This window comes from Chinchilla lanigera, unplaced genomic scaffold (genome assembly GCF_000276665.1).
Source record: "Chinchilla lanigera isolate Chin_1 unplaced genomic scaffold, ChiLan1.0 scaffold00014, whole genome shotgun sequence".
NCBI lineage: Eukaryota > Metazoa > Chordata > Mammalia > Rodentia > Chinchillidae > Chinchilla > Chinchilla lanigera.
Genome location: NW_004955415.1, coordinates 28,043,353 through 28,068,263, shown reverse-complemented (window position 1 = coordinate 28,068,263; position 24,911 = coordinate 28,043,353). Strand labels below are relative to the sequence as shown.

Below are 24,911 nucleotides of genomic sequence, written 5' to 3'. Positions count from 1 at the left end.
ACCAGGATTGAAAAGAAGGACTAAGAGACTTGCACCTGTGTCTAGCAACAATCCTGGGTGATTTAGCAAAGCACAATCTTAAAATAAAAAAATCAAAAAAAAGGGCTGGGATGTAGCTTAGTGTGAAGGACCTGAGTGCAGCCCACAAACAAAACCAAGGCATGACAAAAAGCACTGCACTAAGCATATGAAGTTCAAACTCCCTGGGAAACTGCATTAAATATTGTTTACAGACACATACAAATATAAAGGCTGCCCCCTGACCCCCCATGTATGGGGATTACAAGCCTAATCCAGGACAGTGGCTGTGTCTACACAGGAGATATGGCTATAGATATTTAAGGTTGAGCTATGTAGCAACTTGTGAAGTGTCACTACTTAAAATTAAACCACTGAATGACACGATTTGGTAGAGCTGAGGGATGGGTGTCTTAGTACTGTGTGTGGTTGGGGGGTGCTCAATGTACATCTTAACACTGACAGGAAAATAAGGAAAGACAAGCGTGGGTGCATATGAAAACAGAAGGAGATGGAAGGACACAAAAGATGGGAAAAAGAACGTGTGTGTCGCTGTGACAGCCCCATTCCACTAGGGTTGGGTCCTCTCTACTTGGCTGTGGCCACGGTGGGGACAGGAGACCCACACAGGCCCACCAGGAGCAGAGAGCCATTTGGGAGGGAGACCAGGCAGACACAGCAAGCTCAGATAGCCAGCTGAGCCCTTCAGGAACAAAGCTCACTGGCCTCCACTCAGCTTTCCACCACCTCATCACCCTATACCCGCCATCTTGAATTAGACGCAAGATCCCCAATGGCCAACACTCCCTAGTTCAGGCTGTCCGCTTGGTCCAGCGTGGCTGCTTCCTCTGCACACACTATTAGCTGCACCTGAAACCTCCACATCCACACTTGCTTCCTTGTGCCTACATAGCCAAACTAAAATCCTCTGATGTGACTGTTGCTCAGTGCACAGCCCAGGTTGGCAAATCACTCTAACAGCACTGACTTGTGTTGAAGAAAGCCTCCGAGGCCCCAGGACACAAAGGAGGACAGCCACAGGGGGCTGGTCACGGGGGACCTTCCCCTGCCAGAGGAGGACATTTTTCTCCAGTCGCCTCCATTCACTACCTGCCCACCCATCTGCCAGCTCAGAGGCGACTACCTGCTGAGTGGGCCACAGTCAGAGTGCTGGGGTGAGGCGTGCCGCTCAGGGTGTCTACCTACCCACCACGCCCCCTACCAGCACAGAATAGCCCTTTCTTTCTGGGGCCAGCATCAGGTCCCAAGGGTTGGGTGTCTGATGGACTTATGTTTATTTATTTTTAATTGCTAGGCTCTTCCTCCTGTCCCTTACACTTGGCACCTCCTAATTACACTCTTTGAGGACAGACAACGATAACTCATCACCCGCCAGCATGGCCCAATTTAACTGAAGCTTTCCCATGCTAAAGCCATCTGTAGCTACATCCTTTATCAAAACTGGTGCCAGGCCAGTGCTGGACACCTATAACCCTAACACTTAGGGGGCCAAGGCAGGAGGGTCATGAGAGAAGAGGCTACAAAGGAAGTTCCAGAACCTTCAGAACTACAGAGTGAGACCTGTCTAAAAAGAAATTGGTGCTCCCAACTGAAATTTCTCCAAATCCACTTCCTGTCTAGAATCCCTCCAGGAAGGAGAGGGGAAGAGGCTGTCTAGGCAGCTCCAGGCTGGGAGGCAAGTGCTCTTCCTGCCTCTCTGGCTGCCTAGGAAGTATGTGGCTCCTCAGGAAGGTGACAACAGACAGGAAGCTGTCATGTGGTGCAGCTGGAAGGCACACTAGGTTGGCAGGTCCCGGAGGTGGCAACACAGTGGTCCCTTCCCCAACCACACACACCTATGTCTTTTTCAGAAACCACAGCGACTGAGGCCTGGACCTTATGTCCATGGAGCACAGCAGATGTCAAATGAACAGCAGAACACTCAGCAAGACTCTTGAAACAGCTGGGTGTGGTAGCACACAGCTGTCATCCCAATATGCAGGGATTGCCGTGAACTGGAGGCCTTCCTGGGCTGCATAGCAAGATCCTGTCTCAAGAAACCAAACCAACCAAACAAACACAGATGAAAGAGAGGAGTGGTTGCACTGGTCTCAGGGGCTGGGGATGGCATGCGGAGAGCACAGACAGAAGCAGCTGGGGAGTGAGGGCTGCTGGTGTGGCTGGGGACTGAGGAAGCCACAGGCCTTGGCCCTGACCTCTGGAAGGGCAGGAGAGTAGCCCAGGTCTGCAACACCCTGGGTGTCTCTGCCTGTGACTGGCATCCATGCCAAGGCAGGAGGACCCTCCCAGAAGGCGAACCTTTCCCACCTGCTGAGCTCACCCAGGGATGGGCCAGGCTGGGCAAAGCTGGGCCTGCTGTGCTCCTGAGTCCATACCAGTTTGTTCCACTCTGTAGCCAGGCTGAGCCCTTTTCTGTAGGTGGGAACCTCATCCCTGGAGCTATGCGGGAAGCACTAACTTGTCCAGTCCTGGACTCGGGGTGTGGCTGGCCCGGTGCCGTAGGGGTGAGCACCTGGTATAGAATGCCCACCTTATAATCCATTCCCGCTCGCCCGTGGCTGCGCTACCTGGGGGGAGGGGGAGGAACCCACCTGGTGCCCTCCTCGCTGCACTCCCAAGGTAGTGGTTGATCTAACAACAGGGTGGGCAATAGACTAAGGAGGATTACACAGGACAATGAGGCCAAAACGCTGAGCTCAGGCATCTACACGCTCCAAATTCTCTCCCTGTCTATATCATCTGTTTGGCAAGCATTGTTAAACACAGCCAGTGCTAAAAGACATGGCCGGGCATGAGGATGCACGCCCGTCACCCCAGCAACTTGGGAGGCTGACACAGGAGGATCACCTCAAGTTCAAGGTCAGCCTGGGCTACATGGCAAGATCCTGTCTCAAAAAAACCCAACTAACCAGCCAGCCAAACAAAAACCACAAGAGACTCATCCATCCCCCAGGCTGGAAGGAAGCCACATGGTCTTTAGCAGCAGACACTGACCGGGACTACAGAGGCCCCAGGCTGTGGCTACCCGCTTCCCGTGCCCAGAGCCCTTGGTCTGCACAGCCGCCCAAAAGATTGTGTAGCATCCTTGCATACTGGGGAAGGGGAGGGAGGGACCCCAGATCTTGTTTTCTTCCTTTTGGGGTTAGATAAAAGGAGAAAAATTCCCTTGAAGGTCAAGTAAAAATAAAACAAGAAAGTGCTTAGAGGGTGAGTTCTGATACGGCGCCTTTCCAGTTCCCGCTCGCCCTCAGGAATGTTATCAGTGGAGTGGGAAGGGATGTGGAGCTGATACGGCAAAGGCTGGACACCAGGGTGTGGGAAAAGTCAAGTGCATGGCTCCCAGCTGTGGAATTTCTTCTATTCCTCAAGCATTGCTTGGCCTTGAGTGTGCTGGGCTCTTACAGGATGGCACTCGGGGCAACTTAGCCCTGACTCCACCTCCGCTGAGCTGGTGGAGCCACGTGGTCTGCTGGGGACACCCCATGCTGGGGTTTCCTCAGGCAGAACCCATGGCAGTCCTGCTTTAGCCTCCTGAGTGCTGGGATGACAGGTGTGTGCCACCATGCCTAGCTATTTCAGCACTTTGAGCCCCCTTGCTTACCATGTGCAAGGCTGTGGGTTCAATCCCCAGCACCATCAAAAGAGAAAGAAAAGAAAAGAAAAGGCAATTTGCATTTATATTTTTGAAGTTTGATTACAACAACAAACATAATACAGGAATCCATTCCCACTGAAAAAATTGTGGTTAAAACTAGTCTCCCTTGACTGTCACTCAAATTCCCTTTTGTCTACTTGGAGGTGACACTACTGTCCCCTTGGGTGTGGCAGGAGGGAGCCTGAGAAAGTCATGGAGCTGGTACCTCACATGTGGTAGCACTACGAGGTGCCCATGTACAGGGTGTCCCCAGCCCTTGCTCAGGTCTGAGAGTCCAGCAAACCCCAAGCCACAGATGGGCCTTGTGTGACACCAGCCTCTCCCACTTTGAGCCAGGGTCAGGACAGAGGACACGCAGGCTGCAGGACCCAACCTTGTCTGGCACAGAAAGCAAGAAGGGTCCCCAAGGTCGCCTTCTATCACTGGCTGCTGGGTCCAGACAGGCCCCACAGGCACCACTCTGAACTGAAACCTACACTGTCCCTTTGAGAGGACCCAAGGAACCCTCAGGGGACTGTGCTTGATGTCAGGTCTGGAGTGTCCTTCCTCCTCCCAGGATCCAGCTTCCCAATCCCACGCAGGTTTCTTCTCAAAGAAACTTTCATAATTCTCAACTCTGGGGACCCTGACCAAGACACCCCCAATCTTCCTGCCTGACCCCACACTGTGGCACTTGTGGTTCCGCCCAGGACACATGCATGCTGTCCTTCTATCCTGAGCTGGTGTTCCTGGCACACAGATGCCCAGTGGAGCCACGCCCCCTCCCTCTTCCGCCGCCTCTGGTAACTTCCCTGTTTGTGGGCTTCCAGAAGGGGTAAATCAGGCCATGGAGAGACGGAGCCCTGCCCATCCGCCCGAACTTCAGCTGCACAGCACGAGGAAGTACTGCAGGGGTAGTGTCCACTAACAAGAGGCTGCTGGGGGTGTTTAGTTATTCATCACCAAGGAATGCCAGTGTGACTACACTGGGAGGACATGGGGCTCTCTCTGATCTCAGCAAAGCTTACACTGAGCATGAGCTATTTGCTTTAAAACACGGCCTTCCTGATAACTACACCATAAACTGCATCCCAACGCACACAGGAGACCCACGTTGGCCCCACCTTGCTGGACACTGGTCACCAACTCAGTGGAGGCTGAGGAGGTAGGACCAGGCTTGGGCAGTCCTGGGACCTTGCCCAGAGCCAAGCTTTATTCTTCGGAACCAGCATCCTTAGAAAAAAGTTAGAGCATTTAAAAAAAGATATAAATGGCATCTGTAGTACAACGTATGAAATGTGGGAACAGTTTTGAGGCTGTGTCTTGGAAACAGTTGTTCTGCTGCCGCCTTGGTTTACCATGTCACTTGTCCAAGGTCAGTGTTGTGTGGGATTATTTGGTGACCATATTTCTGCACAGGGCTTTGTGTTCTAAGGTTCAGTAATACCTAAGACATGTTCTTGTTGCTGAGACAAAATACCCGACACGCATAATTTAAAGGAAGAAAGGTTTATTTTGGCTCATGTTTACAGGCCATGGTTGGCTGGTTCCAATGCAGGGTGGGATGGCAGAGGGGCCTGGCAGAGGAGAGTGGCTCATGGCACGATGGCCAGAGAGCAGAAAGGAAGGGAACAGCTGGAGAGGAGGAGAGAAAGAAATCCTTCCGGGCCACACAGCAATGACCGTCTGCTCCTGCCAGCCTCACTTTCTGTCACCACATTCAGCAATAACGTCCCCACGATCCAGTCACTTTTCAAAAGCCCCACAGAAGTATAAGAAGCCCTTGGGTCATCTAGATATAAATCATACCAAGTCACAAGCTGCTCACCCCAGAGAATGGAATTCCTCCCAAGAGTCTTCACTGATGTTTTCTACCCTAGTGCTTAGTTTTAGCATTTGTGTTTTAAGGTGGAGTTTGTATTTTTTGTTTCATATTTTCAAAAAGGGTTTACGGAGTACTTAGTAGGCACCAGGCTCCTCTGGATTGCAACAGGAAAGGAAGACAAAGCCACCATTTGCTCTATCAGACTGAAGATACTATTGGGAATAAGATACTTCACCAGGAAAAAAGAGCAGCCAGTTTTGCATAGCATGCACTGTAGGGCATAAAGCATTTCAGAGGTTTTGAAAATCTTAGATCTCTTAGACTTGGGATGCAGGGATGCACGTCGTTATGGAACTCTAGCTCAAATGGAGTAGTCCTGTGGGTATGTGGGCTGAATTGTTTCATTGTTTGTTTCTCTGTTGGAGACAGGGTCTCACTATGTAGCCCAGACTGGCCTTGAACTCCTGGCAATGCTCCTGCTTCAGCCTTCCGGGCGCTGGGATTACAGGCATGCACCACCATGCTGGTTTAGAATGTGTGGCTGCTGTGTTTGTGACCAGCACACTGTGGGGACTGACATCCTGAACCTACAGAAGAAGGGTCAGCATCACGACCCACACGCATGCCAGCCTAGTGCCCCCTCTGGGGGTGAGCAGGGCTGCTGGGAAGTCTCCAGACACTGCCTGACCAGAGGAGATGGCCGCAGAGACTGCAGGCCTTGACCCTGCTGCCGGAGGAGCCGCTGTGCACTGGGTATTTTTTTTTTCCTTTTCCCTACTATTGGGTATCGAACTCAGGACCTTCGCACTCAGCTACATCCTCAGCCCTTTTTTACTTTTTTAGAAAGGAAAACTGCTAAACTGCCTTTGCTAAATTGCCCAAGTGGGACTTGAATTTGGAATCCTGTCTCAGCCTCCCAGAATGCTGGGATTACAGGTGTGGACTACCACACCCAAGGATACCAAATGGTATTTGCTTGGTAGAAACAAACTGCAAAGGCTATGGTTTGTTCTGTGTGTCTTGGCCAGTTCTGTCCTCGGTTTAATCATGAAACTGCAGTGTTTGCAGCATTTTTGAGCATGGCAATGAGAAGGTCAGGCAGTCACAGTGGATTTATAATGCCTACTAAAGCAAGATGCTATTCTTTTGCCCAGCGACTCCATTTACCAGTCTCTGCATCTGGAACCACCTGTAATACCCTGTGAACTATCTCATTCATGAATTAAATCAACTTTCCATACACACTCACTGCCTTAGGCCGCTCTATGCTACTATAACACAACATCCCAGGCTGGGTGATTTAAAGGAGCAGAGACTTATTTCTTACAGTTCTGAAGTCCAAAGTCAAAGGCCACACATGGCAAAGGTTCTGATGGTGTCACTGCATGGTGGGGGGCAGAAAGCAAGAGGACACATGCATGTGAGAGAAGACTGGCTGGGCCCAACTCTTATTAGGATCCCACTCCCCTAATTACTCGCCCACTTCTGCAACAAGCGCCTGGATCCATTCATGACCTGACTGGGGGTTGCCTGGCCTCTTGACTGTTTCCTCAGGTATTAAGCAGATCCATGGGTTTCATTCTCAGGGCTCTCCTGCTCCTCTTGGGTCCCCAGCTGTCCTGCTTCACCTCCTGAATACAGTGACATGGACAGCATGGTCACATTCACTTCCCCTTTCCCCTTCCTACTGGCCAGCTGTCTTCCTTGGGCTTTCTACATGCACTGGGGGGAGGCAAGTGACTCAGGCTTTCTGGAAGGGAATCTGAATGCATGTGTCAATGCTTTAAGAATGAAAACTATTGGATTCTACATTTCTGGTTCTAGGAACTGATCTACAGGAAAACTCAGGCATGCACAGCACTGTTTGTCATGCATGATGGTGAGCGATGAGGGAGGATTACGTGTCCAAGGATTGCAGGCTGGGTAAGTGAAGTGCAGTGCGGCCAGGTAATGGGAAACTCTGCAGCCGTAAATGGTGATTCTGGTGCACTTTATTGAGATGTGCAATGTAGGGTGGTTTATTCTATACCAATATATTGACATTTCAATGTTGTTCACTGAAAAAGCTGCAAAATGGTATGCGTTCTACGAGGCAACTGGTAATAGCAGTGGCCTCATTTTGTGGGAATCCGTGTAACATAAAACTACAGACAGACAGGGCCCAAATCTGCAAGCATCGCCAAGATATAAACCGAGCTCATTTCTTTCAGGCCAATGATACGTGGCATGGTCAAAAAGCACAGTTAAGGCTCACCTTTAAAAAAATTTTATTACAGTAAAAGATACATCAGCATTAATCCCCTCACTCCTCTTCATTTTCAATGCACTTATCCCATTGTTCTCGCCACTTTCTGAAGCAGTTTTGGAAGTTCTCTTTCCTGAGTGTTAGTTGCACTGCCTCAGCTGCCCTGATGGCCTGAACCTATTCAAATGTTTACCTTTCATGGGCATTGTGACTGTGGGGAAAAGCCAGAAGGTCACATAGTGCCAGATACCATGAATAAGGTGGATGAGGACACACAGTCGTGTTTTTATGAGCCTGTCTTTCTGCCGGGTGGCACTCAGCGGCAGCATTCATGATACTGTTGATCACAACTTGTAAAGACACTCATGAAAGAGGATTTCCAGAACTGCTGCAGAAAGTTATAATAACAATGAGATAAATGTATTTGAAAAGAGGGGAAGGATTTTGAGTGGCAATGTCCTTTTCACTGTAACATCTTTTAAAATTTTAAACATTTACCATATGTAGGACAATGTGATAGGTGACAGTCTTTTTTTCTTTTGCTTTAAACGTTTTTATTTTTCTGCAACAATTCCTTTTTTCCCCTCAGGGCCTTGGCAGTGAGCTATATCTTTTTATTTATTTATTTTTCTTTTGAGGCAGGTTTTGCTGAGTTGATAAACTGTCCTGGTTGGGCTCAAACCTGTGATCTTCCTGCCTCGTCCTGGTGTGTGCCACCTCACCTGGTGAACAATTCCATTTATTTTTCATTAAAAACAGCTATTTTCATTTAGGGAAAAAGTAGAAGAGAAAGAATAATTTGGTGAGTGGAATTAACAGAAGAACCTAAAGTTAACAGAGGAGGAATTAGACCAGCCTTCTCCAGAGCTTCTGGGCTCAGACTCGATACACAGGGATTGGTGCTTGACTTTGCCATAGAGAAGGGCCAGCTAGCGACCACTTTATCCGTGCAGTCTTCATAAACAGGGGACATAAGGTGTCTGTCGACTCCCTCCGCTAAGCTGCTGGATTCTGTCTTTGCTCCCTGGCCCCTTCCTTCTTGCCCCCCGCCCCACATTTTTTCTTTCCTTTTGACAAATCTGCTCAATTACAAACTGGGGTTGCCATCAGTATGGAATCCCAGCTACTTTTAATCTTAGAGCATTCGTTATGTGGCAAGATTTTTCCTACTTAAAAAAAATCTAAGTACATTCATCATTTTCTTGTGTCTCTCTCTTTCCCCAAGGGCCCCTCCAAACGTCTCCAAATGTCAAATGCAACTACAGCAAAGCAATATTTCCGCCAGCGCTTCCAGCCCAGTGACAGCAGCCCAGGGGGTGGACAGGCTTGGTTTGCAGGGCGAGGTAACTGTGCAGATACAGCTGGGAACATCCCACAAACCCAGCCAGGTTACACGGATTAAACAAAGTGGCCATGGCATCCACAGAATCTCCTGGGTATTGGAGTACAGTGCAGGTGAGGGTGCAGGATTCCCTAACTTACTGACTTAGGGATTTTCTGTTGATGACCAGCTCCAGGGAGCACTGCTCTGCAGAAATTCTTTGTAACAATGTTTTTATATTGATCTTGTCAGAATTTCATATTTTGGGAGGGGGTTTGAGGCAGGGTCTCCTTACATAGTTCAGAACTCACTATGGCCTGGAACTCACTACATAGCCTAGGCTGGCCTCGAAGTTGTTGCCATCCTCCTGCCTCAGCTTCCAGAATGCTGGGATTACAGGTGTGTGTCACCACACCCGATTTAGAAATTCTTAAAGAAATGCTAATTTAAAGCACAGCCCCTGGGGAACAGTGAGGGAAGGGGAAGGGCTCAAAGGGAAGGGGTTGGAGAGGGACAGGAATCTACAACTGCAATAGCAAGGGAGAGTTTTGAAACTGAACTTGGAAACCCTCTTTTGGTAAGTCCAGCATGCCACTGTCCCCTGAGCGCTGGAAGCCTGGGTTCAGAGGAGGAAGAGAAGAGGCATGATGAGAAGGGGATCTGGGTTGTAAGCAAATGTGAAGATGATCAGTGAGCCGGGATGAGTCACCCAGTCAGGAAACTCACTGAAGGCAAAGAGCTTGTTCCTCATCTGGAAGCCGGGCCTGACTGACGCACCAGTGGCATCCTGTCTGCCTGCCAGTGAGCGCCCAGACCACAGCCCTGGGAAGTCACCGCTCCGCAGGCTGTGAGGACTCTGCCCGGGACCCAGCACCACACGGTCACAGCGCGGTCACAGCCCTGGGACAGTAGGTGCTGTGCAGATGCAGTTGCAGCACAAGTCCCAGCCAGAGGCCCGGCTGCTCTTCCTCCCTGCTTCACCTTCCTGTCTCTCACCCGAGCTTCCTGGGCTCACTGCCCACACAGAGGACACTTGTCCTGCCGCGGGCCGGGGTGTGGGAACCCACCTTTGGCACACCACACTCTGCGCATGCTCAAATGCCGGAGAACCGACACACGTCCTCCGCCAACCCTAGATGACATATCACACCCAATACCCTACAAACCTGTGCGAAAGGTGGCACTGTATTGTTTTAGAAACGACAAGGAAAAGGTCTGTGTGTCTTCGGTACAGACAGTTTACCCCTGAGCATTTTCGACCAAGGTCTGGCATGGATGTGAGACTTAGGAGTACGGAGGGTACACTGTATACCACATTCCTCCTCTTCCTCCTCCTCTTCCTCCTCCCCCCCCTCCCCTGCCCCTCCTCCTCCTTCCTTCCCCTATACTGGGGATTGAACCCAGTGCCTTCAAATTGAACCACATCCCAGCCCTTTTGAAAATTTATTACTATTATTTTTTCGAGACAAGGTCTTTCTTGCTAAGTCACTAAATTGTCCAGGATGGGCTTGAACATGCGATTCTCCTGCCTCAGTCTCCCAGAGTCATATCTTCTTTCTGCATTCATACACTGACACCTAGGTCGATCCCGTGTCATGGCCGCTGTGAACGCTGTTGCAGTGCGCCTGGGAGGGCAGGGGCTCTGACACGTTAACGTCATTTCCTCTAGATAAACACCCACTAGTGGGGCTGAAGAATCTCTACCTGAAAGGCATAAAACACTGACAGGAGAAATTAAAAAAGACACAAATGAAAAGATATTCCATGCTGGTAGATTCTAAGACTATTATTAAAATGTCCATACTACCTAAAGTGATCTACAGATTCAATGCAATCCCCATAAAATCCAGGCTATTCTTCACCAAAATGGAAAAAAATCCCTAAAATTCATACGGAAGCACAAAAGCTACCAGACAACCAAAGTTATCTTGGGCCAAAAGGCAACAAAGCTGCAGGTATCACACAGCCTGTTCCCAGAATATATTGCAAAGTTAAGAGTCATCGGACAGGCAGGCCAAAAAACAAAATAGCACTGAAATACCTCCCTACACTTAGTCAACTGATTTTCACCCAGAGTCCAAGAACACACCTCCAGAGTGCTGGAGAATCAATAGCTCTTCATAAATGTTACTAGGACAGCTGTACATCCACGAGCAGTGGATGATGCTAGATCCCTACGGCTCACCATTTGCAAAAATCAACTCAAACGGATGGAAGACTTGACTATGAGGCCCCAGATAAGAAACCACAAGGAGACAACCCAGGAACAATGCTCTGTGACACTGATCTGGGCAAAGGTTTTTTTTTTTTCCAGCCAGACTCCAAAACTCTGGACAACAAATACAAAAATAGATACAGAGGATTGCACCAAACTGAAAAGTGTCTGCACAGGAAAGGGAACAACAAAGTAAGTAGACAAGCTACAGAGTAGCAGAAAACATATGCAAACTCCCCCCCACACCCGCCCGACCCCCAACACACACACACACGAGGTTAATGTCGGAAGAGACAGGGAGCCCAAGCAACACAACAGCCAGAAAAGGAATTACTTGATTCAAAAATGAACAAGTGAAGGGATATGGGTGCAGTCGTACACCCTAATCCCACCCACTCTGGAGGCTAAGGTAGGAGGATTGCAAATTCGAGCTCACCCAGTACAGTTTAGGGAGAACTTGTCTCAAGATTTAAAAAATAAAAATAAAAAAAGGGCTGGGGAGGTGGTTCAGTGCAAAGCTCTAGGTTTAATTCCCAGTACTAAAAAAAAGGGGGCAGCGGACCTGAATACATGATGTTTCCCAAAAGAAGAAATACAAATTGCCAACATATATATGAAAAAAATGTCCAACATCACTGATCATTAGAGAAAAGCAAAGCGAAGCCACAGTGAGCTACGTCATCCCAATTAGAGCAGCTGTCACCAAGAAGACAAGAAGTAATAACTGTGAGCCAAACACAGGGCGGTGTGGACAGGGACCTCTCGTGCACCACGGTGGGAATGGAGCTGGGACAGTGTTGGGAGGACAGGATGGAGAGTCCTCAAAACTCTGCCCCTGTAGAAATTGGAGCGTGGATCCCTCAAACAACTGAAGCTAGAGGTCTCATTCGACCCAGCTAGTCCCCTTCTTGATATCTTACTGAAAGAATTAAAAGCATCATACCACAGCTACATATGCACACCCATGTTTACAGCAGCACAGTGTATAACAGCCAAATCTTGAAAATAGCCCAAATGCCCATCAATGGATGAATGGATAAAGAAGATGCAGCTTTTTAAACAAATATATACAGTGGAGTACTACTCTATAAAGAAGGATAAGCTTGAGACATGTCTAGCTAAATGGATGCACCTTGAGGTCATACTCTTAAGTGAAATAAATTGGACACATAAGTGTAAATACCACATGGTTTCTCTGATGTGAGAAACTGAAGGTGTAGAGAAGGACCAAAATGTGTAATAGATACTGGGAAATGGAAGAAATGTTCAAATGGGGTGGGGAACAAGGAGCGGGGACAAGAAAAAATGGAAACAAAGCTTTTGTAAATAAAGAGGGGAAGATGGGCTGTAGGGAGGGGAGGGGAATGGGAAAAAAGAAGAATCAAGAAATATCACGTACAGGTACAAATTCCCTGTGATGAATGCGATCATTATGTAGTTCTAAAATGCACCTCCCAAAATCCTCTTCCCTCCGACCACACAAGGGTGGCACTGGTGTGAAGCCACGCCCCCTCCACTGCAGGCAAATGCTCGGTGTTCCACATTTCAAGACCAAGTCAGACTCCACCCCAGACCACTTCAGCCCACAGCACAGGTACCTGGGGGCACAGGCCTCCCTCCACAGAGACATTTTAATATTCCTATTCAGGGCAAGACAATGAAGTAACAAATTTTAAGAACAGAATCCAGCCTGTGAAATAAATGGCAGCATTATTCACACTGGTCAAAAGATATAACACAAAGGGTGATCAAAATACACCATGCATCTTTACATTAAAAAAAAAAATTATAGTATAAAGAGAATTGCCATTCACTCCCCCCAAATCCTTGCCCTTGCTTCAAACACACTTAACTCATGGTTCTTGCCTCTTTCTGCAGCAGCTCTGGAAGTCCTTTTATGAGTGTCTTTCCAAGGTATCATCAAAAATATAGTGAATGCTGCTGTCAAGTGATACCCAGTGAGAGGGCGGGCTCATAAAAACATGACACGGTGTCCTCTTCCACCTTATTCACTGATCTGGCACTGCAACTTCTGGCTCCTCCCCAAAGTCAAGATGACCACGAAAGTTAAACATTTTGAATCAATTCAGGATATCAAGGCGGCTGGGACAGCACAACTAAAGACACTTAGGAAAGAGGACCCCAGACCTGCTCTAGAGAGTGGAAAGAATGATGGGATAAGTTTGTTAGAAGCAAAGGGGAGGATTTTGAGGGTGATTAATGGCACTGTGTCTTTTACTGTGATGATTTACTTAGACATTCCCTGTGTCCATCATACCTGGTGTAAGTGTCCATCAAGGGTGAATGAGTGAGTGAACAATGCAGTGTTTCCATACAACGCATCCAACAGAATATTATCCAGTCTTTCAAAGGCAGGCAACCCTGGCATGTGCTGCCACACATAAGAACCTTGACGGCATTATGCTGAGTGAAATAAACCAGTCACGAGAGGACAAAGAGCCTGTGGTTCCATCTGTGGGCAGTACCTAGCGCAGGCAAGTTCACAGAAACAGAAAGTGCGATAGTGGCTGCCAGGAACGCGAGGAGGGGAAGTGGGGAATTATAGTTCAGTGGGTGCAGTTTCCATTCTGCAGAGGGATGGCGGTGACAGGAATTCATGTAGTAATGTGAAGGTCCTTAATATTGAGTTTGCTTGTTGACATACAGTTGTTGTAGACATCTGCTTTTGCAGGTAATAACCTAGCTCCTGCTTCCAAGCTCTGGGCTCCCCACGAAGGTGACAGAGAGCTGCAGAAAAGCACAAGGGTGCCCCAAAAGAGGAGTGAGGAAGCCCATACAGTGCTTTCACTGGGACCCTGGGTGTGGGGTGAGGGTCACCTGTGTGGGGGTGCACCCTGATGGCACTGCTTGGTGCTGGGGGTGAATCTCAGCACCCTCGGCTCTGTCTGTGCCACACTTCGCAGTCCTCTACTTCCTAGTAACATCAAACACTGCAGATGGAGAGGAGCCTGCTGTTCCTATAGAGGAGCGCTAGGGATTAGCATCCCACCAGTGAGGCTGGGAACCTTTACCCTGTGGATGGGCCCCGGGAGCCCTAGGACAGGCTGAGCTGCCTGTGATGGACGATCTCACTACCACGGCGCAGGACCTGGCAGGGCATCCACATCAGGTCCCAAGCTGTGAGGCTGGTGGAACCCACACTTTTTTAAAAAAAATTTTATTACTACTGTTTAGCAATAAAAAGATGCAGTTTCTTTACACCAGCAGTGTTAAGAGTAAGGGGAACACATAGAGTTAATCAGCTATCTGAATAGGATGAGATTATTTATGCAAAAATAAGAATCTGTAAAATAAAGAACAGTGGTAAATTTCACACTACCCTCCCCTAAAATCCCAGCATTGGAAAATGCCAGGCAGTGGCCCCTGGGCACGCGGCATTAGGAACTAATTATGAGGGGAAAAAGCCACAAACCACAAAAATTTTAAAGAACCCTTCCCCCATACACACCGACACACTCAGATACATAATAGGATTACAGAGTGAGCAATACAATTATTTGATGAGGGAAAGAGGAATTGTGAGGTTACAGGGAAGGCAGATAGGGAGAGCTCCTAACCACTGTCAACTATCCTGTAGGGAACATTATCTCCTCTAAAAAGTAGTGTGTCCCCTCAGGGCACCTGTTGGATTATACCTTTCCAGGGCAGAGCGCTTTTGCCCTAACGGTAGTGATGCTGGGGGAAAGCAAAGCAAGACAAATCAAACAAACAAAAAACAGAAGGGAATACTGTGAACCAAACTATACTCAAAACTACTTCCCTCTACACTGCTTTCTCGTGCCTCTGATCAGTGCCTCTACTGTTGCCCCGTTCTAGGTCAGGGCATCTGGGTCAGAGGAGAATCTTGTCTGCGGCCAGATGATTTTTGCCTGGGTCAAGCTGACACATACTTGGAGGAGACTTCCTAGGCTAAGGTTGAGCTTTAGGAGCCGTTTTTAACACTGAACTTAATTCAATCACATGTTTTGAATAGAGACTCAGGAGTAGGTACAACGGGCCTCAGGAATCCCACACAGACTCACAGCAGACAGCGGTGTGCACGGTGAAAAAAAGGGTACTCAAAATGTGTGTGTGTGTGTGTGTGTGTGTGTGTGTGTGTGTGTGTGTGTGCGCATGCGCGTGCATGCATGTGCCAAAAATGAAATCCGCCCAGCCTCAGGAGATAATTCCTACACACCACTGTGGACTAAGAAACAAAAACTCACTTGAAGTGGGGGAGTCTTGGGGTCCTCCTGTCAAAGCCACCATCATTCTGGGTTGTAGGGTCCCAAAGCCATGAAGGCTGCTGCCTGAATACTGGGCCACTGTGCCCATCCTCCCTCTGATAACCCAGGGATTCGCTTTCCCCTCACATCTGAGCATCATTAAAACTGGTGCCCGTGTGATGACGCCATGAAAATTCATTAAACTGTGTGCCACCGGGGGCACTTTTTTGCACAGATGAGGAACTTCAACAAGAAACTAGAACTGTCTAGAGACTAAAGACTCACAGCACCTGAATGCGGACAGTGTTCCCGAGTCAGATCCAGCTGGAGGGCAAAGAGCTCAGGTAATGAGCATATAGGAATTTTTTGTAATTTGCAACTTTTCTGGAGGTGTAAAGTCACATCAGTAAAGCAGGGCATAGTGGTGGTCATCTACAATCCCAGAACTCTGGGAGGCTGAGGCAGGAGGGTAGAAAGTTTGAACCCAGCCTAAGTAATCTAGATGCTTAGCAAGACCTGTCTTAAAAAAAATAAAAAGAGCTGGGGATATAGTTCAGTGGAAATGCCCTGGGTTCAATCCCTAGTACTGGAAAAAAAAATTATAACAGAAAAAACAATTCTGATCCAAGGAGTACAATTCACTTCAAACAATGCATGCAGGACTGAAAGCCAGGCTTCCTGGAACCTCTTTCTTGGTCTCCCTTGGCACATCTCCCAAACTCACCCTGGATGCTCTTATGTTGGGAACACTGTGCTTTGGAAATTCGAGTCGGTTCTGTCCCTTGTCCTCAAAATCTGAGACATTGTGCTCTTGGAACACAGCTGGAGGAAGTGTGGCCAGCTGTCCGGTCACACCCCTGCCTTATAGACTGGCTGGTCCCCAAGCAGGGCTACACCCCGCTCCCCTGTTCTCAGTGTTCCTGCTTAGTACCAGGGGAGGCCACCACCCAGCGGCCACCAGCAGGGCTGCCTGCCCATGGCCAGGCCAGCTCAGCTCCCCACAGGCCTGGCCTGCAGCAGCTCTGCCTCCTGCTTCCTGTGGCCCTGTGGGGTGACAGTGTCACCCCTAGAGCCTCAGTAGTTCATTTGGTAGCCTTGAGGGGGGCCGGCATGAGATAGAGGCCCAGCCCACAGTGGACACAAGGGCCTGCGTCACTGGTGTGGACACCAACACACAGAAATGTGCACATAAGCACACAGAGGGATGATCTGAGTACAGGGTGAAGATTTAAAATTAAAGAAATTATTGCAAAATTAAAGATACAGTGCCATCAATCCCACTCAAAGTCCTTCACCTCACTGCAGACACACTTGTCCACGGCTCTTGATACTTTGTGCAGCAGTTCTGGAAGACCTTGAGTGTTTTTACAAGGCATGCAACAAATGCTGCTACGGTGCCATTCAGTGGAAGGCAGTCTCGTAAAATCATGACTGTGTGTTCCTGTCCACCTTATTCACTGGATCTGGCGCTGTGTGACTTCTGGCTCTTCCCCAACTCAAAATGACCATGAAAGGTCAATGTGTTGAATCAATTCAAGATGTTGAGGCAGAGATGATGCACAGCTAAAGACACTCATGAAAGAGGGCTCCAGAGCTGCTGCAGAAAGTGACCAGAAGGATGGGATAAATATGTTCAAAGGAGGGGGAAACTTTGAGGGGTTTAATGGTGATGCATCTTTTCTGTAATAAATTTTTGGAACATTCACAATATTTGTTGACATACTTCATACACACCACACACACAACAAATGTGATCTTTGATAAACTCTCCCAACTCTTGGCTGTCAAAGCTTCCAGGAAGGAAGGATTTCAGCTTAAGCATATAGGTAGTTTGGGTTAAGATTTAGTTTTAGTTGTGTATAAGTAGTGGGTCAAAACCTTTCAGTGCTTAGGAAACTCCACTGGCCTTTGATGTGGTCATGGGGTGGGGCAGGACCTGTGAAGTTAGAACACTGAGCATCTCGCGACAGCAGGGATACTGAAATCAGACTGCTTTGGGGACAGGTGTGTTTGTTTCATGTTCCCTGGGAGATGAACACCAACCCTTGAGGGCCAGCTTGGTGTCCCTGTGTGTATTCTTTCCCTGGCTCATACCCAAAGTCCAGCTCCTTCCCAATTACATGTACTCAAAAGCACCCACAGATCTCTCAGTGTGGACCAAGGAGCACAAGGAAGGGTAGGTGGTTCCAGATGCCTGTGGCCTGTCAGTCCGCTCTGCCTTTACAGCCCAGGGCTGAAAAGTGCTGCTGTTCTAGTCCCACAGCCTTAGTAAATAAACAACCATACCTTCGGTTGCCGGAATTGTCCTCAGCCCGTTCCCTGCATGGCGGAGCGAGACCCTTTCCCAGCACTTGCGTTTCTCCCACAGGTGACTCCCCTCCCTCTGCTGCAGGCTCGAGGGTCCTCCCAGCTTCCCAGGCTGAGGCCTGGCAGATGTGTCGGGGAGGACGGGCTGATATGGACAGGGTCCTCCTGAGATGGGGACACTTCAGAAAGTTAATTCACAGCCGCGAGGAAGGTAAAGAAACAGGCCTCATAGGACTGGGGTGTAGCTAAGGGCTAGAGCTTTGGCTAGCATGCTTGAGGGCCTGGTTTCAATCCCCAGGCCAAAAATAGAAAGAAGTACTTTTTTTTTTGTCTTTTTGAGACAGGGTCTTGCTATGCAGTTAAGTCTGGCCTTGAGCTCACTTTGTAACCCAGGCTGGTCTCGAACTTACAATGATTCTATTCTCCTGCCTCAGCCTCCCAAGTGCTGGGATTATAGGTGTGCACCACCACACCCAGCCAAGAAATACTTTGTTTAAAACAGCTTCAAGCAGCTACCACTTTTCTTTTCTTTTTTCTCTTCTTTCCCTTTTCTTTTCTTTTTTCTTTCTTTCTTTCCTCCCTCCCTTCCTTCCTTCCTTCTTTCCTTCCTTCCTTCCTTCCTTCCTTCCTTCCTTCCTTCCTTCCTTCCTTCCTTCCTTCATTCCTTTCTTTCTTCCTTCCTTCCTCTCTCTCTCTCCTCTCCCTTCTTTCTATTTTGTTTTCAATACAAGGTCTCACTATGTAGACCAGGCCAGCCTCAAACTCACGATCCTCCTGCCTCAGCCTCCCAAGGGCTGGCATTACAGGCATGAGCCACTGCACCTGGCTCCCCATCCTTTAACAAGCTGCCCCTCTCCTGGGCACCACCATGATCTCATTTAACCCTCCCATCTTGGCACCAGAAAACAGAGGTTTAATCATTGCCACTTCATAGAGGGAAGACCGAGGCTCTGAGAGTTCATCCAGTGACATAGGCTGTCAATGGTACAGTGGCTTCTCGGGTCACAGCTCCGCAGCCTTCTCTCCAGTGTTGCCAGCAAGGACCCAGGTGCCTTGGCGGCATCAGGACAGGTGCTGGGCCTTGTTCTTGTGGCATGTTGGTGCGTGGACCCCTGGGAGGCCCTGTGGCTGCCTCCAGGACATGGACCAGTTGTGTCCCAGCTGGGGCCCCACAGAGCTTGGCCTTCCACCCCCTGTATCCTGGGGACCCTGCACTGGTGACAGAAGCTGGCACTGGAACAGAAGCTGCATTGGAAGGGAGTGCAGGGCATCGGGCTCCTCATCTGCAGCTGCCCTCATCCTCATGGACCACCTTCCCCAGGATGGACAACCACTCCAGCACATGTGTCACGTGTCACAGGCCACCCTGGACCACTCAGTTATGCCAGTCCAGCTGGTCTCCCAAGGGCTGGTCCTATCCTTTGCAGCTAGGACAGCTTTATCACTGAGATGTGAGAATACTGCATGCAAAAATCAGGAAAATTACCTAAAAATTCAGATTTAGCTGGGCCTGGTACAGATCTCTAATCCCAGCACACTGAGAGGCTGAGGCAGGAGGACTGCAAGTTTGAGCCCCGCTTGGGTAACTCTGCAACACTGTATCTCCAACAACAACAAGGCTAAGGGTGTAGCTCAGTGCAAAGGCCCCCTTAGTTCAATCACCACTACCATAAAGAAAAATCCAGATTTCCAGCTTCTTACAAATTACCACACTGGGCCACTGCAGTTTACTTCTTTAGTTTTTGGAGCAAACATCGTTCATGTTACAAGTGCATAGGGGAACCTTGCAACGCTGCTGCCTGCATGGAGTGCGGCTCCCAGCCAGTCTGCCAGCTCCTTCGAAGTGGGTCCCACCTGCCCTGCACTGTTCACTGTGATCCCTGCAACAGCCTCAGCAGAAAGACAGGCGCAGTCTCCTTCCCGCATGGCACAGCTGTGCTCGTGCAGTCACCGCTGAGGTCCCTTCCCCCGAGCCCTAGACACCAGGGCCTTCCACACGCTAGGCAAGGACTGCACCACTGAGCTAATGCTCCAGCTGCAGGAGTCTTTAAAGACAGGCAGATGACAAGAGCAACACTGCTTGCTTGCTTGCTTTCTCCCTCTCCCTCTTTCTTTTATCTGTGATACCTAGGATTGAGCCCAGGGCCTTCTCTCTGAGCTACAACCCCAACCTATGCTATGTTACGCTATGCTATGCTATGCTATGCTATGCTATGCTATGCTATGCTATGCTATGCTATGCTATTCTTTATGGCAAAGTCTTACAAAGTCACCTGGTTTCCCAGGCTGAACTTGAACTTTTGATCTTCCTGCCTCAGCCTCCCAGAGTGCTGGGATTGTAGGTATACCACCAGGCCTAGCCTGTTCATAATTTAATTGGAAGTGGGGCCTAGTTAAAGGCCTGTGGGGACATGCCCTAGGGGCTGGATTTGCCCCCAGCACCATCTCCCCTTCTTGGCCCCCACAAAGCAGGCAGCTCTGTTCCTTGGCCTCCTTCTGCCAACATTTCCCTCACCACAGGTTTGGGAACACGAGAGCCAGCGGCCATGACTGACACCATGGAAGCCAGGAGCCAAGTCCTCCCTGCTTCAGGCTGTGTTCCTAACCGCTGCAAACACCTGCTCTATGGCCAGGTATGAACACCTGCGATCACAGGCCAGGTGATACGTGCTTGAATCCCTAACCCTGCCTTCAGGGAGTGCCCAGGACAGGGCGGGCTGAACACGGCATGTTTCTCCTGCTTCCCTTCCTTTCCTTCTGCAGGGCCCAACGCAGAGTCAGGGAGGCAAGCCTGGAGCCCTTCTCCCTAACTGATTGTTCTGATCAAGACCTCTGAGCCCTGCTGGCATTTGGGGCTGTCTGACCCAGTGAGCTGCACGTCCACCTTTTGCCCACTAGGGGACAGTAGCGCCCGCACCCAAGGATGTTCCAGCGCCCTACTAACTACACAGAACCAGCGGTCCCGCAATAGAAGCCCAAGTGTCCGGCACCTTCAGGATTCTGCAACCAGCCTGCACCCTGGCAGGGGGATGAGACAGAGGTGTGCTCTGCACAGAGAAAATGACCCAGAATGGAAGTACTGATCCTTCTGGGATGCCAGCCGGCAGGTCTGAGTTGGACAGAACGTGGTAAGGATGAGCCATATTCCTCTGTGTACATAGCCACGTTTGCTTTGTCTTCATCTGTCCTGGATGCTCTAACGAGCGGAGGTGCTATTGCATTGTAGTTCTAATTTGAAGATTCCTTTTGACTTAGTAAGTTGCACTATGGTAGCATCCGTCCTTCATAACTTAGCCTAAACCACTGTTTTCTGAGCACTTGGCTACGTGTCTCTTCCTGGGCACTCCCTGAAGGCAGGGTTAGGGATTCAAGCACGTATCACCTGGCCTGTGATCGCAGGTGTTCATACCTGGCCATAGAGCAGGTGTTTGCAGCAGTCAGGAACATAGCCTGAAGCAGGGAGGACTTGGCTCCTGGCTTCCATGCTATTTCTTCACCAAGGCCACCTCCAAGTCCCCTTATTTGCCCCCACCCCAGTCACAACAGTGTCCCTGCTTCCTGACACCACACACACCTCCCTCCAGAGTCAGCGGATAAGACACAGGGTGCAGTTACCTTTGGATTTACAAACAAGAAATAACCTCTATGTGTACGTGTCTCCCATAGCCTGGGATGTGTTACACCACACCTGAGATTCAGATGTAGCTGGTGTGCTGAGTGTTGGTTCAATCTGCATCCCACGCTCTATGACTGCACCCCCAGCTCTGCACCTGAGAAGCCCAGGGTTCTTCTGGTCAGTACACGACCCCAGCAAGCCAGGAACTCCTGCTCTGAGGAAGGAGACTTGGGGTAAATGGTCCCCGCCTTGTGACGTGGAACACTCTGTGATATAAGAAAGCCTGAGAGTTCCCTGTGGAAAGCACAGCTGCAGTGGCCAGCAGAGAACAGGGCTGGGGGACAGAGCCCCAAGAAAGGGAAGGGAAGGGACGTCTGATCCAAAGCATCCAGCCCAGGACCACGGGGATGGGGGGGCAGGCAGAGTGGGCTACACAAGGCTCCAGGGAGCGGCAGTGAATTCCTCCACTCCAAGGCCCAGTCAGTCCACACACAGTGGCTCCAGGTGAGCTGTCGAACCTCTCTGAGCCTCAGCTTCCCAATCTACAAAATAGGTTCAGTAATGGTGTGGGTATTAAATAAGTAAACAGATTTAAGGAGCCACGGCGTTTGTTAGGGTCATCGTGAATTATGAAAAGCAGTATGGAGAGTCTTCAAAAATCTGAAACTGGAAACTCCCTTTGACCCAACTATTTCCCCTCTAGGCATCTTCCTGAAAGAGTTAGAGACATCACACCACAGTGATCCATGCATACCTATGTCACAGCAGCACAATTCAGAATAGCTAAATCTTGAAAGTGGCCTATATGTCCACGAACAGATGCATGGATAAAGAAAATGTGGTATTTACACACAATGGAATACTACTCTGCCATAAAGAAAGATGAACTTGACTCATTTACAGGAAACCAGATGCACCTGAGATCATACTGTTACCTGAAATAAATCAGACACACAAGCTTAAATATCACATGGCTGCTCTCATATGAGAAACACACAGTGTAAGTAACTTAAAAAGCTAAATAAAGGTCTGATGATAGGATACGGGGAAATGGACCTTTTAAAATAGGAAAGGAGCCAAGAAATGGAGGGAGTGGGGAGCGAGGGAAAGGAAGTAAAGAGGATTAAGATACGCATAAGCACCAACTCCTTCAGCATGTGCACTGAGGATCACAAACAAGTACAATAACTTTTCCAAACAAAGAGACCCAGTTGGGCAAGGAGTGACCTGGGCCACACAGCTGGCGTGGCACCTGCACAGCTGGCGTGGGAGATTGTACCAAGACACCGAGCGATCAGCCAAGGAGCCACTGCTTCCTTTGTTCTCTCGCCCCATGGCCAGCAGCAGTATGAGCCCACAGAAGTGTCCAGGGTTCACCCCAGGCTTCAGCAGGAGAGCAAGGTGCTCATCGCAGTGAATCTGCATCCCCCAGAGAGGGGCGGTGAGGTCAGGGGTTTGCGATGTGCTGGCTTCTGTGGGTTGCCAGGTCTGGGACAGCTGAGCCACTCTGTCCCTGGAGATCCCCATCTACCTATGTGCAGGAGTGTCTGGGAGAGCAAATCAAGTGTGGGGCATCAGGGGACAGGAACAGAGGTGCCATCCGATGGTGGTGCACACAGCACCAAGGCCTCCCAGAGCCAGGGACTGGCAGAGATCCCTGAGTGCCATGTGTGAACCAGTGGGTGACCGTGACTCCACTGGTAAGGTGGCATCCCATGGGCAACATAAAGGCGGGTCTCCAGTGGAAGAAGCCTGGGCTCTGTGCAGGTTCTCTGTCATGTATTCAAATGCAGGGTCGTGAGCGGCAGCTGAGACATCTTGTGAGCCTGAGTGGCCCGTCCCCAGCTCTGCCCTGTGGGCCTGGGATGGAGAAAACAACACCTCCACCAGGTGCCTAGCAGGTATCCAGGGCACACTGGCCCAGGATCCTATTTGAGAACCACTGGGGACCATCTCAAGAATAGTTATTTCCTAGCAGGGACAGATGCAGGAATGTCACCTGAAGGGTGAGGCCCTGAGCCCTGTCTTACCCACTAGAGACACCAATTTACCCTTTTCTTTTTTCTTTTGGTACTAAGCATTGAACTCAGGACCTTGCGCTTGCCAGGCAGGCGCTGTGCCGCTAAGCCATCTCCCTGACCCTACCCTTTTCTACCTTCCCCTCAACACAAAACTCACATTTCTTCTCTAGACTCACTGCAGCCAAGTGCTCAGAAAACAGTGGTTTAGGCTAAGTTATGAAGGACGGATGCTACCATAGTGCAACTTACTAAGTCAAAAGGAATCTTCAAATTAGAACTACGGTGCAATAGCACCTCCGCTCGTTAGAGCATCCAGGACAGATGAAGACAAAGCAAACGTGGCTATGTACACAGTGGAATATGGCTCATCCTTACCACGTTCACAGTGGGGCCATAAGATATGTCTCACTGCCAGGTAAGTGACCCGCCCATGGTACGTGCATGACTGCCCCATCGGGTGGCATGGGACAGTCTCATCAGATAGTACAAGCTGGCTGATGAGATAGTCATTACATGTACCGCCAGTGGTTCAAGCCGGCAAGAACATGTTAAAGAAGGAGGAACTTCTGTCATTTGTGACATGAACAAACCCAGAGGAAGTTATGTTAGGTGACACAAGCCAAGCCCAGAAGCAAATACTGCATGACCTTCCTTAGATGCTGTCTAAAACAATCGTCTAAAATAAGCGTCTAAAATGCTGAACTCAGGAACGGAGTAGAAAGAAGGGATGGTCAGGGAGCCCCTAATCAAAGGATACAAAATTTCAGTTCGAGAGGAGGAACAAATCCAAAAGCTCTATTAACAACATGGTAACTGCAGTTAATAACAATGTACTGTATTCTTGAAAACAGTTGAATATAGACATTAAGTGTTCTCCCTGCCAAGAAAAAATGTGCCCCATAAGTAGGTGTCATTTGTATTGTCAGTTAAAAAGAAATACTTTTTAAAAGAATAAACCACATGGACAACCTTTCCAAAGCCCACGCCAATGAGTCCCAGCTGGAGTTGCAGAGGGGAGAGGTTTTAGGTCAGGCAGAGGAGGAGGAGGACCAGGTCCCCTTTGATGTTGGTCCACTGGGACCCAGGTGACAGCCACTGCAGGACCCGAGCATGTGTTGCACCCTTGGGGGACCTCAGACCCAGGAAACCCCGTGCTCCCCTTCTTCAGTCCCATAAATGTGACTTTGTCCTCCGGGCACGGCTGTGACTCCTGGGCTTGGCCTTGACCCCCCAGCCCACTGTGCGGAGCGCTTCCATTTCAAGAGGAGCAGGAGCTGGGCTCTGGCCTCCTGTCCACACCCCTGCATCTCCTGTAAGTGGATGGCCAGAGTCTGGGTAAGAAGTGTCCCCAGAACCCTTGTGGTGACAGCTTGGAATCATCAGCCTGGCCACCTACTCATCAGAGACGGTCTTCAGAAGAGTAGTGTTTCCCTTTTTTTTGTTTTTTGGAAAAACCTGGATT

At 49.4% G+C, this 24,911-nt stretch overlaps 1 protein-coding gene across 5 annotated transcripts in view; it reads right to left on the bottom strand.

The window, feature by feature from the left end:
- Nucleotides 1-24,911, bottom strand: part of Rin2 (Ras and Rab interactor 2) — a 176,453-nt gene that overhangs the window by 61,859 nt on the left and 89,683 nt on the right. The window lies entirely within an intron of this gene.